We start from the raw sequence: 15,923 nt of genomic DNA on the forward strand, positions 1-15,923 counted from the left end.
GGAGCCTGGTTGAAAGCACATTGCAGAAAGCCAAAGCCCAGAAGGCTCAAAGGAGAAGACACCTGTGTTCTAGAAGAGGAGGAGTCTCCAGCAGTGGGTGGCCAGCTTGTCTGGCTTAGATGTAAGAGTTCACTTCTGAGTAAGGAGGACCCAGGGTAGCATATGGGGGCTCTCCATGTTTTTGTGGGTTTGGCGGGAAGAAATCCAGGGGGATAATTCAGAGTCCCTTCAGGTGAGTGACAGAAGACTGGCTTAGAGAAATGGGACCTACAGATACATGAGAATCATGGTAAGAACATTCCATCCAGCCCTTCACAGGCAGGACCCAAGAGCACCCAAGTGTCAGTGTCCTCATCCCTCAAATGAACCATGTGGAAAAGACAAGAATAATGCAACTCCAAGCAGCAGTGAAATCAGGCCTCATCCTGGATTACCTTGACATTGACTTAGCAGTTAGTTGAAGCTTTTAATTCTTGGGCCATCACATACATATTCATTTAAAAGAAAAAAGAACGAAAAATTACCTAGACCTCACGCTCATGGCTAACACGAGATTATTTCCCAATCTCCCATCTTCACACCTTCACAAACCCCAGTGATGAGGCATACACATACATATGTAAGCACATGTGCACAAAACTCCCTGGTCTCCTTTGGACGAAGGCAAAAAAAGAAAAAAATCACCAAACCCATAAAGTTATTATTTTCAGCACAGCAATAATGCCAGTTGCCTGACCTCCGAGGACGTAGCCCTTCATCTCTCCTGCAGAGGTGGAATCTTCATTCCACTGCCCGCTGTGAATTTTATCCCACGTGGCTGGGCTTCTACCAGAATGTAACAGGGCTCAGACCCTGCCTTGCCTCGCCTTGCCTCTACCTACACAATCATAGATTAAGGATATAAATACTTCCACCTCCCACAGCCTTCCCCATCTCCACTGGTGAGAAGAAGCCTCGTCGGGAGGGGTGTGTGTCATCAAGAAGCTCAGCAGGTAAGTTAGGTAAGTTGAGATTCAGGAAGGGAGGGGGACGTTGAAGGTCAAAGCCCCCCTAGGAACCACTGCCCAGCCTCACGGGTACCCACGGCTGGAGGGAGAAAGGGCGAACCCAGCGGGCTCTGGGAACAAGGACATCCTTCCTCGTGATCCACAAGTCTAACTGCAGATGGGAAAACCTGATGCTTCTGGAAAGCCTTCTGACCAATTTTTTTTTTTTTCCAAATGGTTTGAATTTTGGCAAAACCTTTTGTGATTTGAAAATGCAATTTTTACCCTTAATTTAAACCCTTGTGTATTTTCAAGGGAAATGTAAGTGAAAAAACATGCCTTTCTCGTTAACTGGAAGCCTGAACTATATGCATGGAGGGAGGGGGCAAGCCCTGAGACCACCTTGCTGGTTGGTTCCCGCACAGATTAGCGTAAAGCTGTGGGAAAGCGGAGGGAGGGGGTGCGTGGGGGTGTTGGAAGAGTGGGGAAAGGACGGGAATGTTGCCTTGGGGAGCAGTAAAAGGGGCGATGGTCAGGCAGGCGTCTGTACAAATTTAAGAGCACCCAGGAGGTCAGCAGGGCTGTGTCCCCTGGTGCCACCCTCCAGCCACAGGACCGCAGTGGGCCAAGGAGCTGGCTGGGCTCTCGGGTCGCCTGCTGTCATTTCTTTCTGCGTGTGCTTCCCCTGTAAGACAAGGGCCCCTTAAAGGCAGGGCTCAGCCGTGCTAATCTTTGTATCCCCAGGGCGTAATAGCAGATGCTGGGTAAATGCTTAGAACCTAAATGATAAATAAATGAGAAAAGGAATATGTTCCCAGCCCAAACCGCTACAAGCCAACCGTCTCTACATGGACGGGAGTGATAGGAGCAACTTGCTAATATTCAGAGTCTGCATCCTAGACTGGTAAAATACTTATGTGACTTGGTGAAATAAATATGCCACTGGTCAATGAAGCAGAGAAAACATTGGTCAAACTCTGTTCAGCTCAGTCGTGCAGTCCAGTCAGTGTCAGTGGCTGGACCAGCAGCTCTGGGTGCACAAAGCCTCAGCCCCTCCTTCCCCGGCCCCTCCTTACACTTGATTCCCTTTCTTTTCTCTTGCTTGTTTTATAAATTTGCTAGCCCCCGACAGAAACACTAAATGAAGCGACAAGGGCTGACCTTCATGGGTGGCTAATTCCCATGTTCTCAAGAGCCTCGGGTGGAGCTGAGGCGGAGCCCCTGGGCAGGAGCTCCCTGCGCAGAGAACGTGCCTGACAAAAGAGAAGCCGGAGCTGGCGTCTGGAGCACCACACAGCCCCTAGCCCTCCCAAGAGCCTGGCGGACAAGTGCACGTCCCAAGGAATCGAAGCAGGCCAGAGCAGGGAGATGCTGGGAATCACGTCCAGGAAGGTGCGCCCCACCCAGGGCCACGGGGCCGGGTAGCTGAGGTTGGGACGCGGACGAGGTCCTGCTGGTTCGGTGCATCTCCCTTTGCTACGCTTCGTTTTGCAGGCATGGGAGGCAGGGTGGCTCCTTGCTGCAGGTGGGCACGCTGGGACTTGTGCTAAGCAGACCTGGGCTCCCCTGCAACCAATCAGCCAGAACCACCCCTGCTGTGGACAGGAGCGCGGCTTGAAAATGCTGCAGGTGTTCTGTACCTGCCTGGGGTAGGATGTGCCTCTGTCTCCTGGCTGGCTGGGGCTGTAGGAAGAGTTCTCGACAATAGATTACCAGCAGAACAGAGCGTGTGTTCCGTCCCTGAGCTCTCTGTTGCTGGCGCGGGACCCTTCAGAGCATCTCTCTTTCCTTCCGGCATGGCAACCAACAGCAGTAGAGCTGGCAGCTGCTTGTCATGTGGGCCTTGAGTGGTCACCGGGCGCCGGCACGTCCCTGGGAGGAAGGCACATGGCTAAGTGAGCGAGGGATAAGCCAACAGGCTTTGGTGGTTACTCCTTACTACAGCAAAACCGAGGATAGCATGATGGCTAGAACCCCCCAAATCATTGCCAAGGCCATCAGCTCTCCTGCCACACATGAGCCGGCCTTCTAATTCCAACTGTGGTTCCCTCTGATGTGCTTTTACTTCATTGGAGGAGCCTTCGAAATTTTGTTCTTGTTACTGTGTTTTTTGACATGTCAGATTTCACAAAGAAGAGGACAGGAGGATGGGCTGTGATAGCATGTGCTTGCAGTCCCCTCCCAAGGCTGCTTCTCAGTAACGACTGGGCATGATGGTGGGTCGCCCGCCAGGTGCACCTGGATGCCCCAGGCAGAGAGCGGCGCGAGTGTAGCGCATTGGGAACAGAGCAAGCGCGGCTTACCAAGCCAGTTAATAAGGAGGGTGGGAAAAAGATTCCGGGTTTGATAGTTACTTTGAAAAGGAGCAGCTGGAGAGCCATAGTAATTCTCACGCACAATAGTTCCTTGGAGATACTGCGGCTCTCGTCCCAGGCCATTGCGATGCCGTGAAAAATCTCAATAAAGCGAGTCACGTGAGTTTTTCTGCTTTCCCAGTGCATATAAAAGTTATGTTTACACTGTATTGTAGTCTGTTGAGTGTGCAATGGCATTGTCTAAAAAGTAATGTACCTACTTTCTTTAAAAATTACTTTAGTCCTAAAAATCGCTCCCCATCCTCTGGAGCTTCCCGAGCCGTCATCTTCTCGCTGGTGGAGGGTCTTGCCTCCGTGTTGCTGGCCGCTGGCGGGTCAGGGTGCTGGCTGCTGACGGCTAGGGCCTGTGGCAACTGGAAATAATGGGTCGACAATGAAGTTGGTTGCACTGATTGACGCTTCCTTTCACTTGAGCTCTTAGGGGCCATTGTAGGGTTATTAATTGGTCTGATTTCAATATTGTTGTGTCTCAGGGAATAAGGAGGCCTGAGGAGGGGGAGCGAGATGGGGGAAGGCGGGTGAGTGGAGCCGTCAGCCAAACAAACATTCACGGATTAAGTTTGCCATCTTGTCTGGGCGCAAGTCGTGGTGCCCCAAACAGTTCCAGTAGTAACGTCAGAGATCACCGATGACCATAACAGACAAAATAATATTTTAAAAGTTTGAAATATTGAGGGAATTACCAAAATGTGACACAGAGACATGAACGAGCACATCTTGGAAAAATGGGACTTGATCAATGCTGAGTTGCCACAAACCTTCCATTGGCAGAAAATGTAATATCTGTGAAGTGCAAGAAAGCAAAGCACAATAAAACGAGGTATGCCCAGAGAGCAGAATTTTCATGTCTTGTATGAGTTTGTTTAAAAGAACATATGATTTGGAGCTGTTTCTTCAATTAATCATGGGCTGTGTGCCACCCCAACTTTGGTTATTATACATATCGACCATCTGTACCTCATAATTGAAAACACCCATTTCTTTTAAAAAGTTGGTATTTTATAAACACAAATGTAGTACATATGCAGTGAATAAAACTTGGAAAACACAGGGAGGCACAAAGAAAAAAAAAGTTTTAGACTGTCTTATAATTTTGCCTCCCAGAAAAACCATTTGACATTTCATTACAGAACTTTAGAGACATTTTTATATCTATATCAACAATACAAACATATATAAATAACAATACATATATATAAACAATGAATGATTATTGTTTAAAGCCACTAAAAGGTGGTATGTTATGTAATGGTCTTGATGTCTGTATTAGTAAATAGTACAAAAGTCAAAACTGCTTGTTATTTTTATAAACTGGGGAATGTTAATGTATATTGGGAAGAATTAGTAAATTAATAAATAGGATTTTTCCAACCAGATTTCATTTCATTAATAAGAATTAAGTAGGAATTATTAAAATTAGGTCAATTCTTTGACCTAATATTTCCACTTGTAGGAGTTTAATGAGAAAGGGTAGATGTATACAGTAATGTACACTTCAGCATTACTTTTTGTACTAAAAACTAGAAACCAATTAATTTTCAACAGTAGGAGACTAAGAAAATTTGATACATTTATGTATATAATGGAATATTATATATAGCTTTTAAAATCCATTGCAAATGAGTATAAGTTAAACGGGGGCTCTGAGCAAGATCAGTGGATTGAGTCAACGTCAGTGCCCTGGCTATGATATTGTATATGGTTTTACAAGACATTACCATTAGGGAGAAGTGGATAAAGGGTAGACCAGATCTCTCTGTATTATTTCTTGAAACAGCATCTGCAATCATCTCAAAATAAAAATTTTAATTTAAACCAACTATAAAAAGTACTGAGAATGGTTTATGAAAATTAATGGGACTGGAAATGGGTTCTTGTTCCAAAATACTAATGTAATGGGTCAACACTGTTGGGGAGAGAATCTGAGAGAATGCCGATCAGTGTCCTCGGAATGCATGAAATGGTATTTTGGAAAAGCAATTTCACCACCAAACCCACTTTTGCATTACAGCATACCTCATTTTGTGAAAAGATAGCCTTTTATTTGATGTAAGTGGCAGAAAAACCACACAGACAGAGTGTAATTTTTTATCTCCTGGAAGTCCAGTGATATGAGAACTTTCAACAAACACATAGCAGAGGAATATTTAGTGGCTTGGAAATTTGTTAACATAGTTAAAAAAACAAGCAGCTTATAAACAGGGCCAGAGTGATCGATAACACTTTCCTGGCTCTCTGTCGGAAAGCAGCTTTGCCCTGGCATGTTCCCACGGTGAGAGCAGAGCACAAGAGCCCGAGTGAGGCGAGGAGCGAAACCCGCAGCCATCGGTTCCGCCAAAGCAAGTCAGATGGCAGAGCCCAGTGGGAAAGGAGGCACGACACCCCGTCCGTGTTGGGAGGGCAAGGGTACAGCGAAAGGGGAGAGATGGGACGTGGCCCGCGATCTGCCACAATCCCACCTCCTTTTCCAGCTACCACCACATTTTTCTGCAAAAAAAATATAAATTGGCCTTCCAGCTAGCATTCTTTACCTGCCGTTTCTACTTCTCTTCACATCTTTTTCTCGAACACGCGCCTATCAGACTTCTTCCTCGCCCAAGTGCTGGTCCTCAGCCTCCAGCAGCCTTGACCTCACCGCTCATGCCCTGTCTCAAACACCCTCGCCCTTGTTTTCCTTCCGGGCTGAGCCCACCTCCACTCTCAGTTCTCCTGCCTGCTCCTTCCCAGACTTCTCAGCCAGCCCCTGCTCATAGTCCCCACCAGCTCTTCACCGTCCAGGTCACTAGGTGACCTCATCCAGCCCCATGGCTCCAAACAAGCCTCTTGTGCCGATGGCCAGAGAGCTGATCCCTGCGGCCCCCTCGGGCTTCTGAACCCTGGACTGCCTCGGCACAGAGGTCTAACGGGCCCCTGGGACAGCTGGAAGTCTCGTGAATCCCAGAAAGGATCATGTTCTTTGAACTAATCCATTGACCCTTTGATTGCGTTAGATTCGGTTAAGGGATCTTTTAATGAGATCACTCTTGGTTAGATCTCTTTTATTGGACTGTGTCAGAGAGGCGTGACCCGGGCTGTGGGTCTGCCCTCTGGCTCGAGTCTTAAGAAACTGAGAACTGAGAGCAGACACACAGAGAAGACAGTGCTGTTCTGACCTTGCCACGTGAGAAAGCACCCACGACCACCTACAGCTGCAGAAAGAGAGAGAAGCCCCAAGAGGCTTAGAGAGAGACCTGAGGTTGAAATCAGCAGAGCAGCCCAACGCGAGGAGAAGAAAGAGGCCAGTCGTGTGCCTTAGAGGCCACAGGGAGTGGCCACAGGGAGAGAGTGAGTCCGGAGGAAACACGCAGGGCCAAGCCCCGTCTGGCCTCGTCCTGTGGCAGGAGCCCAGAGTCTGCCACCAGCTGTCCTTGAGGAGAAAGCATCTCTGATGATTCCTCGGTTGGAATATTTCCACAGTCTTGGAACTGTAAGCTTTTACTTTAATGAATTTATATTACAAAGTCAACCCATTTTAGGTATTTTGCTCCCAGCAGGTTTAGCAAACTAAAACAGTATCTCAAACGCAACAGATCCAAAATCAAACTCTTGATTGTGTTCCCACCAAAGGAAAACAAAAGAAAGCACCCCTTCCACAGTCTTCCTGTCTTCGTATATGGCAACTCCAGTCTTCCCTGCTCAGACCCCAAATCTTGTGGTTGTCCTGGACTCCACTTGTTCTGTCACATGTCCCATCCAAGCCATTTGCAAATTCTATTGGCTTTACCTTTCAAATACATTCAGGATCTGACCTCTTGGTCTCTTTTGACTCCTCTGTTTTGTACCCTTTGCCATTGTCTTTTGCCTAGATTATGACCAATGTTTCCAAAATTGACTCTCTGCTCCTGTCCTTGCTCCCCCAAATCTGCTTTGCACATGGTGGTCAGTGATCCTTTCCAGATAAAAGTCAGCTTCTGCCAGCTCTCTCCTCCAGCCCTCTGGTGTATCTGCTCTCACTCAGGACACGAGCTGAAGTGTGTGGCCTGGCCCGCAGCTGACGTGCCCCCTGGCCGCCGCACTGGCCTGCCTGCTGCTCTCTGGACAAGCCCTGCCCTCTCCCTCTCAGGCCTTTCCTGTTTGCTGCTCCTGCCTGGCAGCTGTGGGCTGCACTCCCCCGCTTCCTCACGTCTCTTCTGCTGGAAGGAAGGGGTCTTCCACGACCGGAGGGCAAAAAATAGGAACCCACCACCCCTTCCTTTCCTTCACCAGCGTCAACAACCCCCTGACATCTGCTGTCTTTGTTCCCTTATTTATTTTCTGTCCTTTCCCACTCAAACGTGAATTCTAGCTTCTTCTCTCTTTCCCTTTAGCTCAAGCCTGCTCACTCATGCTGTAGTAGAAATGTCTGGCCACGATGCCACAGGCCACCATCTTGCAAGGTGGGTCTTTTCTGGGTCGCCATTGTTGCTCAGGTCAGCCCCGTCTGGCTCACCACCCAGTGGGCATCAGGGTTTGGGACATGTGCCACCTTGTCCCGCCGTAAGGGGAGAGTGATATGCTTTTTGCCAAAAGCGGAAACATACAGAAGTCAGGAGTCCGAATAAACAAGGAAGACCTGGGTCCTGCTGACCCTTCCCCGTTACCCCACCGGAGGCCTGCAGGAAAGCACATCAGCTCTCCAGCGGTGGGACTTTGTTTTATGTCTTCCTTTCCCTGGGAGACCTTGAAGAGTATCAAGCACATAGTTTAGGCTCCCAGGATATATTTGGTGAATGAATGAATGAGCATACAGTTGCTGATTATTATATTTTAAGCCTTTGCAGTCTGATTATTTTTAAAATTTGCATTTCTGTTGCAGTGACTTGGAAGACATGAATTATATTATTCGATATGAATTTTCCCCCGCTTTTAAAATACTGTCTCACTGTGCCTTCCACAGTGGGAGCTGGAACTTTCCCAGCCCTAAGCGTTCTGATGCTGCCCTGCAGGAATGGGATTGCTTCTTACTGGCATTTTCTTTGTAGGTCCTTGATGCTCAGGTTTCTCACCTGTGCTGATTCTTCCATCTGCTTTCCATCTTTCAGAAATACTTTGACCTCTCTTGTCTGCTTTGGTCTTCTCTGCATTTGTTTATGATTTTAAACCCACTTGAGTGGCATTTTGGTAGCACTTGAAGAAAGGCGTGTTTAAGCTACCGTGTTTAATCAGATCCCACTTTTCTACATACTAAAGGTGATGGTTTTTATCTGTCATATTTGCATTTGTTTTTTTCTCTGGGGATCTTTAAGATACAAATGCTATAAATTTATATATAGCCAAATCTATGAATCTTTTCTGGTTGCTGTCTTTGGCATTGCTACTTAGGGCTTTTCCACTGTGTTTCATATAATTATCTGTTCATTTTTTTTCTAGTTCCTTTAGGGAATTACTTTCCTTCCTCTTAAAAAATTTCTTGTGTCAAATTAAGTGGAGTCACTGTATAGAAAGAAGTGTGACCATTTCTTTTTCCTGTCTATTAAAAAATGAATGAGAAAGAAGTCCAAAATGTCTATAGTATGAATTTAGGGTAGAACGGGAATTGAATTTATTCTAAGAATTATTAAGCCATGAAGTAAAATAACAGCTCCTTTCTTCAAGAATAATTAAAAATAATAAACAACAAAACTTTCTAATAATCTTGCAAGGGTCAGTGCCATACTATAAAAATAATGATGTATATCTTTTTTACAATGTTGCCTTCATTTAATTTTTACAATTCCTGAGACATTGGGCTGCAGGAGACAAGACATTAAACAAGCCTTGCTCAAAAGATGTTTCCAGCTCCATCTGTCCCTAATTTAACCAGTAGGTTCACCAAAATCCCCCTTGCTAATGATCTCGACAAGTTTGGCTAACTTACACAGAAAAAAAGGAAGAAAAGAGAAAAAGAAAACACCAGAAAAGATATTTGAGGCCAGCTCACTGAGTTGTGCTTACTGCACAGAGGGGGAACTAGAAGAATTTAATTTTCTGGGGTCTGCCTGTTCTAGCATGCTTCTCTAGGTTGGTCATCAGCTCCAATGGAACATTTAGAATATAAAAGATATTTCAATTCAAGTGACTGTATTCAATTCATTCCATTCTCCTTATAAAACTGTCTGTTGTAAAGTCATGTCTAATGTGAAACAGGTCTAACTTGCTAACTAAACTGCATATTAATTCCTATTTTTAAAAAAGATTTATTTATTCATTCCGCCCCCCCCCGCCCATTGTCTTTTCTCTGTGTCCATTCACTGTGCATTCTTCTGTGTTTGCTTGTCTTCTCTTTAGGCAGCATTGGGAACCAATTCTGAGGCCTTCTGGAGTGGGAGAGAGGTGCTCGATCTCTTGTGCCACCTCAGCTCCCTGGTCCGCAGTGTCTCTTATCGTCTCTCCTCTGTGTCTCTTTTTGTTGCAACATTACACTGCACCAGCTTTCTGCACAGGCGAGCTTGCCGTGCTGGCCAGCCCTCCACTCTGACCAGCTTGCCATGCGGGCCAGCACGCCACATGGGCCAGCTCTCCACTTGGGCAAATCACCATGCAGGCCAGCTTGCCTTTACCAGGAGGCCCCGGGAATCGAACCCTGGGCCTCCCATATTGCAGATGGGAGCCCAGTTGCTTGAGCCACCTCCACTTCCCCATATTAATTCCCGTTAACATTGCATAACAATATCATTTTCATCCAGTGTAATACATGAAAATTCATAAGAATGACTCAAATTTGAGATGGTTTCACCTAGACCTACAGATAGACAACAGATTGAAAGAGTTGTTCTCTGCCTGTTCAAGCTGGGACCCAAATAATCATCCTCTCTTAACGGTTGTCACATTATTTTCCAAACATACCAACTCAGACCTCTCTTTGATCTAGTTCTACATATCTATAAAAGTTATTCCATTAAGAAAGGGTTTCTTACTTTTTATTGATTAAAATCTTTACTAAAAACCACTGTAATGAATGTTTGAGAAGAATTACTCTCTCTGCCACCTCAAATTACTGCAAGAGTTAAGACTGTTTCTGCAGTTTGCTTCCCAGCGAGGCAGGAATGAGCCATCCCAGGTGAGTATGGGCCTGTAACTGGGTTCTTCAAAGGGATGCGCTGGTGGGAGACATACTAGTGAACCTTCTGCGTTTTGCTGCCATCACTCTCCTCAATCCTGCTCACCCCACAGCCCTGGCAACAGTCACTCTGGTTAGCAGAGGATTCTTGCTCATGTTTACACTTAAGGTAAGCCTTTGCATTATTTTCTAACCAAAATGCATAGATGGGAAATTTCATTCTCCCATGAAATGATCAAGTTCCTTTGTTTTCATCTGGAATTATAGCAATCCCAGTGGTAACACCCATTATCTCCCATTGATTCCAAGTACATTAATGAATAAAAATGGGGAGTGTTTGACCGATGAAGTGTTTTAAATCAAGGTTCCAGTGGGGAGGGGAGAAGCAATAAGATCAACTCATAGTGGCAAACAGAATCACTGAGTCAGAGAATGGACAAACTCACGAAGAAGTCCTCGGTTTTCAGTGTCCTAGGTTGTTAATGCGGCTTTGTTTCATTGGCACCTCACTAGTTGGATTCCCTTCTTCAGCTAGTAGTTTCATCATTCTCGTAGTCACCAAAACAAAATGGGAAGCAGTTAGACCTGGGTTCTATAGTTTCAATCGGTTGCCAAGACTTGGAGTTTCCGTCTTTGAGCTCACTCTTCTCCCATCGACGTTCGTCTTTCAATTCCCATTGGTTCCACCGTCTCAAGGTCGTTTCTTTGGACAAGTGTTTCCATGTTATGTTTTTGGATACATTTATTTACTATCCTCAGGCACAATCCACAGCTGACCAGTTTTCATTTCTGAGATAAAGCAAATGCTGCTTATCTGTTAGTCTCCTTTTACTTAACTCACACTGACACACTTAAATCAATGCTTCTCCCTCCTGTTTCCCTGGGCACGGGAGTGACCTGGGGATCTTGTGAGACAAGAGATTCTACACGGTCGGCCCTGGGGGAGGCGGCACGCTCTTGCGTGATGCCGATGCTGTATGGGGACCACACTGTGAGTAGCAAAATTTTAAGCTGTCCCACAGCCATTCTAACAATACCAAGAGTGCCTTGCCACTGGTGGTGATTTCTGTGTGGAATAGTCCTTCCCAGTTTGTGTTTTGTTTTCACTTTTGTCTGCTTTTTAAATGTCATTTTCTGTGCTTGCTTTATACCAGAATAGCAGAATTGATGCAACTGCATTAAAACAAAAAGGGAGACGTTGTGTCTGGCCACCTTGAGCATTCCTATTAGCAGAAATTGCAGTTTTTCAGGGGTCTTAATTTTTAATAGCTATGCTATCAGATTCTCCGACTTGGCATTGGGGCTAGGTGTTACAGCTTCCCATAAAGTCTTCTGATTTATGGACTCTCTGTTCCTCACCATAAAATGAGGAGAAATCATAAATTTCCACAGTCTAGCTAATGAGATTTCAAGCTATTTGTTATTAATAAGCATTTAACAGCATGGAGATCAGAATAAGTCCAATTTACAAAAGGCACTCAATGTTCTGGAAACAACGACAACTGAAAGGCAGGTTAAATGATATAATGAGTGTAGTTGCCGTTCTCCAGATCTGCTCTGTTTTCTTGCCCCCTCTGGCCTGTTTCTGGCTCCATTCACCTTTTCACTAGTTTACCAGATGATTCATCAACTTTCTGGCATTTTCCATTTACCATCTGTGCCCAGCATCCTGGTAAAATCCAATGAATCTTCTAATATCTAGCGTTAGCTATATGCCTGAATTCACTGGGGGTTAAGAGTCATAACGACAACGTTGGAGGCAACTACCTTCCTCCGAACACCTACTATGTGCCAAGTTCTGCGTGAGTTGGATCAATTAAGTCATCTCAATTCGGAAGCATTAAAGGTCTTAAAAAGCCCTGCCATGCGAAGATCAGATTTGGTTCCATTTATTATTAAGAATTAAGTATCTCTTCTCTTTTCAATTTTTCAAATTATTGTTAAATTTTACTTTTCACATATGTAATGTATACGTATGGTACTAATTCAAAAGACACAAAAAGGAATAGAATGAAAAATGTCTCCTTCCCTCTCCATCACGCTCATTGAGTCTTTACCTGGAGGCAACTATTATTATTGTCTTGAAAGACCAGTACAGTCTAATATCAAAGCTTCAATGGCTCACTCAATTCAAACCTTCTCCCCAAGCTCAGACCTGCCTCAGACTGGGAAAGCTGCAAGGGAAGCAGGGCATGGTGGGCTCTTTACTCCCCACCTTGCTTTTCTACTCTTCTAGAGTCTCATGATGCTGTTGGGTCTTCCAGCTTTGGAACAGCAGTAGAGAGGAAGGGCAAGGAGAAGGACGGGCTGTAATTTGACAGTGCTTTCTGGATGTGGAAGTTGTCTGAAAGCTCATGCTTTCTCTTGTGATTCACTTTTAGAGTTCCTCAGACACACCTCCCTTTCCTAACACATGTGTTACCTTTTGCTGGCTGCTTATTCCTTCCCCTCGGCCCCTGGCTTCTGGAACATCGCCTCTAACGTTGCTCTGTTGGGGTTACCTTGTGCCTCTTGGTGCTCCTCTTGGGTGGAGCCCCATTCAAGGTTAACCAAGGCCAGCTCCTTTCCATGGCCTCCCCATAGGAGCCAAGCCCCTTTGTCAAATGCCACCAAGGGAAATGCAGCTAACTCCAGCTCTTGCCCACCTTGTCTCACTCAGCTGCCACCGGCTGTTCTGTCTAGCTTCCCAGCCCTTGACTTTGTCAGGTACAAGTCTCTATATGTGTTAGCTCAAACAATGACTCCCCAAAAGATATCCACTCTTTAATTCCAAAACCTATGCATGGTTTACTTTACATGACAAAAAATAAACTTTGAGAATGTAATAAAGGTTATGGATCTTGAGATGGAAAAGTTTCCTGGAATATCTGGGAGGACCCAGTCAAATGACTTGAGCTCTTAAAGTGGAAAATATTTTCCCACTCAAGTCAAGGACAAGGAGTCCACACACTGTCGGCAGTTCTGGACTATCAAGGGCCAGAGAGAAGTCTCTAGATGCCCTCAGTAGACAACCAGCCAGGAACCAGGGACCTCGTTCCAAAAGCCAAATGAAACTGAATTCTGCCGACAACCTGAATGAGCCTGGAAACAGACTGTCCCCTGAAGGGATCGCAGTTCTGCCAATGCCTTGATGCCAACCTGGTGAGACCAGAGGCAGGGAAACCGGCTGAGCCCACTGTCCTTCTCACCTACAGATCTGTGAGATAGTGGATTTGTTGTCTTATGCCTTTAAGCATGTTCCCCAAAGCCCAGGGGTCATAGGTGAGCTCTGAAACCCCTCTTACATGCTTGAAATGAAGAGAAGGCATGGTCAGTGGGAGAGGAAAGAGCCTAGCAGCCTGAAAATTCCCTCTGAAGAAATCCTTACTTTCCTCCCCAATGCACAGGTCTCCTTTATCTACCTGAGATGTGGGAGAAAGGCTCAGGGCTTCTGGACCACTTTTTGGGAACTCCTTCAGCATGTTACTTCTGTTCAGGACAATCAGACATTAAAAAACTTTTGTTCTAAGCTCTTGGGCCTTAGCCAACACTGAGACAACATGACAGATCTCTCCTATTATGCATAAGTATCAGCAGAACTTTCAGGGTCAGTGTTCTTAAGACATGTTGGCTAGATCTGGATTTCTCTGACCAAAGCCATGTAACAGGAAAGGGAGTTGAGCTCTAAGAGATGGAAGTCACCACCAGAGTGGGAAGAGAGACCAGAAGAACACAAAGAAGCCCAAGACTCGAGTTATCTTTACCCTGGAAGCAACGATGCCCTCGGCCCTGGCCTTTGGGCTTGGTGAACCCAAGGTAGAGGCAGTGGCACACGGAGAAGGGATTTGTGCTGGTGGTTCTGGGTGAGGGAGGGCCCCTAAGTTGATGGGATTCTAATGTCTTTCTACACCAGTCCCTGCAAGAAAGGGAAGAAGTGGAGCTAAAGAGCTGGAGTACAAAGTTGACCTTCTCCTCTCTGGGCTAAGTAACTGCACAGTTTGAAGGTCCAAAAAAGTGTGGGGATGAAGGAAGTGGAGGATAGGGGCAGCAGTTCTGGGACAGACCCCAAGGTCTGTATAGGGGGGGCGGCAAGCCAGCGCCCTACTGCCTGTACCGAGGGCCACATGCTGGGCTGAGTGGGGTGGTTTCCCATCCGTGTACTGCAGTGTGGCTGAGGAGGGGCGAGGCAGGAAGCAACTTCATCCCGGGTCCTCCTGTGGTGCTGCCCTTGAGGATTTGGGAGGATGGTTTCACAGTCCAGCTTGCTGCATTGGGTCCGTCAGCACCTATTAACTGCAAGCCTGCTAAGAGCACACGAGGCACTCACTCTAGACGTGGGCATGCTGGGGTTGCGATTGCTGTTTAGGAATTGTGTGTTCCCGGCTAGAACCTTCCTCCTGCCAAGGACACACGTATTCCAGAGAATAAGGGGCCGCTAGAGGGCTATTTCTAGAATTCTATTTTCTTTCCATGCTCATTTCAGGAAGAAATATATGGATATAAAGTATAAAGGAAAAGTTCATATAAAAGTACAAAGATAGCTACATATGGAAGACTTCTTTGTGGGCTGTTTGAGCTGAAACACTTCAAAGTTAGGACCAGTGGTACGCTTGTTTTTTTTTTTTTTTAGTATGACATTCTTTATTTGTTCAGAATGCTTGATTTTAAGGTTAACTGAAATTAAAAATGGTTTTCCAATGCAGTTAACATCCAAAATCGTTAAATTCAATATTAAGAGTTTATAACAAAAATGGGCCTATATATATAGTCTTAGCTGATACTTAAATAGAAATATATACACCATACAATGACATCTATTCTTCTTATCACAGTCATGCATAGTTTATGCTCTTCATTCAATTATCTAAAACAGACAGCCAAGGAAGTGCCTATGACCCCATGTCCCCAGCCTACCGCCATTCTTGGCATAAAATGGAGTGCTCAAAAGATATTTGTTGAATCCAAAAAATATGGAAAAATGCAAGCCAAGCATTTGAAATATTATGCTTCTTTTGTTCCAGCCTCGACTCCCGGCTAATGAGTGAGGAAGGTTACTTTCAGAGTGTGAGGCCATCACAAAGCTTCGTATTTCAACAGCCGGTGCCAAATTCTTAATGCCAGATGGGGCAGGACGGGATGTTAGACGGCGGCTCATTACCACTCCGCCTGGGTGTTATTCTCCAACTGCTTGGTCTCTCTGTGGATCTCTGACTCCTCATTACTTCCAACTGGAACACCCCACAAATCATCATGCTTTCTTTATCCTCTCTTACCTCAAAATAATCCTGTCATCTTGCTTTAGTTAGAATGGCTTCCATTAAGAAGATCGTGGCAGATTCTCTCACTAGCCCTCCTGTTTGCTCTTCAGGAAAGTTATCCCTTGAATAAGTGGAGGTTACAGATGCGTTTTCAGAAAGTACTTAGTCTGAATTTCTCCTATCTTCCCCTCACTCTCCTAAGCCAGTCATCTTTGCATTGGAGTAGAATTAAATTCAAGAAGATACAGGCTCTGAACCTCTTCCTCTG

The sequence above is a fragment of the Dasypus novemcinctus genome, chromosome 15 (genome assembly GCF_030445035.2).
Source record: "Dasypus novemcinctus isolate mDasNov1 chromosome 15, mDasNov1.1.hap2, whole genome shotgun sequence".
Classification (NCBI taxonomy): Eukaryota; Metazoa; Chordata; class Mammalia; order Cingulata; family Dasypodidae; genus Dasypus; species Dasypus novemcinctus.